Source organism: Delphinus delphis, chromosome 6, assembly GCF_949987515.2.
Source record: "Delphinus delphis chromosome 6, mDelDel1.2, whole genome shotgun sequence".
Lineage (NCBI taxonomy): Eukaryota > Metazoa > Chordata > Mammalia > Artiodactyla > Delphinidae > Delphinus > Delphinus delphis.
Window position 1 is genome coordinate 51,247,993 of NC_082688.1, and position 3,886 is coordinate 51,251,878.

At 44.9% G+C, this 3,886-nt stretch overlaps 1 pseudogene; it reads left to right on the forward strand.

The window, feature by feature from the left end:
• The first annotated feature begins 1,754 nt into the window (after positions 1–1,754).
• LOC132427663 (large ribosomal subunit protein uL11-like) lies at positions 1,755–2,387 on the forward strand (annotated as a pseudogene).
• Positions 2,388–3,886: the final 1,499 nt, after the last annotated feature.

Here is a 3,886-nt window from a genome sequence, read left to right on the forward strand (position 1 = left end):
TTGGTGTTCGGGTGACAATGCAGCACTCTGGGGCTGTCTAGACTTTCCCAACTCTGAGGATGTCATTTCCCCAGGATTCCTAATATTAGGAGAAACCTCAGCAACCATTTGGTGATTTCCAAACCCCTCATTTTATTTATTTTTCTTTTTAAATTTTTTTCTTTTCTATTTTATTTTGTTATTTTTGGCTGTGTCGGGTCTCTTGTGGCACGCTGGATCTTTGTTGCAACATGTGGTCTCTTCGTTGTGGTGTGTGGGCTTCTCTCTAGTTGTGACTCACAGGCTCCCGAGCGCGTGGGTTCTGTAGTTGTGGCACGTGGGCTCCAGAGCATGTGGGCTCCGTAGTTTGCGGCACACAGGCTCTCTAGCTGAAGCGTGTGGGCTCAGTAGTTGGCACTCACGGGTTTAGTTGCCCCATGGCATGTGGGATCTTAGTTCCCCGACCAGGGATCAAACCTGCATCCCCTGCATTGGAAGGCGAATTCTTTACCACTGGGCCACCAGGGAAGTCCCCAAACCCCTCATTTTATGGATGAGGAAACTAAACCATAAAGAGGACCTTCCATGGCCTCCCCACATTGTAGGCCAAGCTTGAGCAATAGCCCAGGTCTCTCGGATTCCTAGCCTAAAGAAAAGGAGAAGGCCAACCGCATGTTCCCAACTCAACCAGGGGCTTCTGCCTTCCCAAAGTACTTCACCTACTTTCTTGCTCAGCTGTGGAAATATCAAATTGTACCAACATTTTGACCACGATGGACTTTCATCTGTATATACTAAGATGCTCATCTCCTGGGACATCAATAGAAATAATATTAATAAATAATAACTGTTGCCCTCCTTTTGAGAGCTTACTATTTTCTAAGCAGTGTGTTAAGGACCAACTTATTTAATGGATTTTTTTCTTTTTTGTCTTTTTAAGTTTTACATTTGCCATATTGGAGTAAATGCTTGACTTTTGAGCCAAAGTAAGCAAAAGCAAAAAAGATAGAAATGTATTTTCTGAAGTTTTTTTCCTGCAAATTAGCTCTGTTACATTGTACAGCCACCTTTCTAAGCCCCGATTTCTCATCTCTTCAGTGGAGATATGAACAGCTATAGGGTTATTGGCTGACACTGAGCATTCAATAAACAATAATTAGTATTATTCCATTTTGCAATTTGGGCAGGGGTGGTCAGGGAGTTTGGGTGATAGGTAAACAGGTAAAAGACATCATGGAAAGTCTGAAAAAAATGTAATAAGGATAATATATTTTAAATATATTATTCTCTTTTATACTCTGTGAATGACTTTTCCCCTGATCAATTGGTGGTATCTCTATGCCTTGGGGAGGTTTGAGATTCTTATAGCAGGAATGCAAAAAGAAAAAAATGTACACATCCAGCTTTTGACTTTCAAATTTCAGCTTCTATGAAAACAGTCTTTAGAAATCAGAGGCTGTAGAAAAAGAAAAGGATTTTGTAAATTCCTATCAGTACCATTAACATATCAAAGGTCAGAAGATCAGACCTGAGCTCTGAGCCAAGGGTACAGAGAACTGAGGTTTGACATAAGGGGTGTCCTTGCTGCACAGAAAAGATGGGTTGTTTTACCCTTCCAAACTAAGAGAGTGCTATCAGAAGACAAGACAGAGGTTGGAGGAGAAAAGATGACTTACGTGTATACTGGCTTCTCCGTTCAAGGCTGAGATCATGGGTGGTAGATAGACTGAGGGAAAGGAGCCCTGAAAGGACAGGGAAACTGTAACCTGCTCCTCATGAGACTCAGCCACGGACTGTCACACAAGTGGCCCCTGCCAGCACGTACAAAGGAGGAGAATGAAAGTACAGCATGGGCCTTTCAGCATTCAGAGGATGCCAGGACGCAACTTTCTCCAGGTGTCCCACGTTGGGGTCATCAGACACCAGTCGCCTCCACTGTGCTGCCAAGTTCGACCTCAGTGAGATCAAAGTCATAAACCTGGAGTGCACTGATGGGGACGTTGGTGTCACATCTGCCCTGGACCCCAAGAGTGGCCCCCTGGGTCTGTCTCCAAAAACTGTAGGTAAAGACATTGCCAAGGCAGCCGGTACCTGGAAGGGTCTGAGGATTACAGTGAAACTGACCATTCAGAACAGACAGTCCAGACCTTTTCTGCCTCTTCCCTGATCATCAAAACCCTCAAGGGACCACGAGGGACAGAAAGAAGCAGAAGAACATTAAGCACAGTGGAAATAGTACTGCAGATGGAATTGTCAACATTGCCAGACAGATGTAGTACCAATCATTAGCCAAAGAGCTCTCTGGAACCATTAAGGAGATCCAGGGGCCTGTTGTGTTGATGGCCACCACACTCATGGCATCATAGATAAACCTCAACAGTGGTACAGTGGAATGCCCAGCTACTTAAGAGCTGCAAAGGGAGTTATTTCAATAAAGGATCATTCGACAACTAAAACAACACCACTACAGCATGGTTATCAGGCAGAGGGTCTGCATGAGTGCTTCTGGGCCTCTTCAGCCCCAGAGTGGCAGAAGAGGGACCAAGACATCTCCACACATCCTCCAGAATGTGGGTACAGCTGAGTTGAGAGTTGGCTGCCATAGTAAGGGATGGGCTGGCTGACTAACCTAAGCCAGTGACCAGATGAGGGATGTGGCTGAGACACAGGGTGGTCTGCAGGGCCACCAAAGCCAAGGTAGGGGCAATGTCAACTGAAGAAAAACACACATCTTAAAAGTTGCAAGTTATGCTTTATTCAGGGACCTTACTGAGGACTGTAGCCCAGGAGATGGCCTCTCAGATAGCTCTGAGGAACTACTCTGAAGAGGTAAGGGAGGAGCCAGGATATACAGGAGTTGTTGCTGAAAGAAAACAAAACAAAACAAAAAAACATGTACTTGAACATTAAAAGATTACTGCTAATCACAAAAAAATGACATCTCACGTTAATGATGTTAGTGCTTTTCTAGGGGAAGATGGAAGAGTCTGGGCTCATGAAATTATTCCTTAGATATGCATCTTAACTATCTAGAACCAGTATCCTGTTTTTCTCCATCCTGAATTCCCCCCAGGGTGCGCCGTCAGGGCGGCTGAAGTGGCTGACGACTTGATGGCCTGGAAACGTTTTGTTCACTGGAATAGCAGGCAACATTCTTTGTTTACTGAAATGACAGGCAACATTTTTTTGTCTGCAGCTGGGAGCAAGTCAGAAGGGAAGACCCTCCAGCTCTGACTGAGCTAGAAAGAGCCACAGTTTCTCCAAGCACAGAGGTCAGTAGTACAACCAGCCAGGTACCCAGAGACATTGCTAAAAACGTCAGCACCAACAGTCTTAGCTCAGGCTGCCGTAACAACAGACCACAGACTAGGTGGCTTGCACAGCAGATATTTATTTTCTCACAGTTCTAGAGTTGGGAAGAACCAGCTGATTGGGTTCTTGGTGAGAGCTCTCTTCCGGGCTTGTAGATAGCAAACTTCTCGCTGTGTATTCACATGGCCTTTCCTTGTTTTTGTGCATGCAGAGAGAGAGTGAATGAGTTCTCTCTTCTTTTTCTTATAAGGCCGCTAATCCCATGATTGGTGGGATTAGCCACACCCGTGTGACCTCAGCTAACCCTAATTACCTTTCAAAGGCTCCATGTCACATACCATCACATTGTGGGAGTTAGGTCTTCAACCTATGAATTTGGGGTAGGGGGCACAAATATTCAGTCCATGACACCAACCCTGATAACAGGTGTACAAATGTAAAGCTCACTCTCTCCTGTTGCCTCAAGCACCTGCCTCTGCAATGAACCAAGGCACCATATTGGAAAGGAGGGCAGGAAACAATACAAGATTCGCCATTTACCTTAAAACAAAAACAAAGCAACTCTTTTAAACTAAAACCTTTTTCCTCTCCAAAG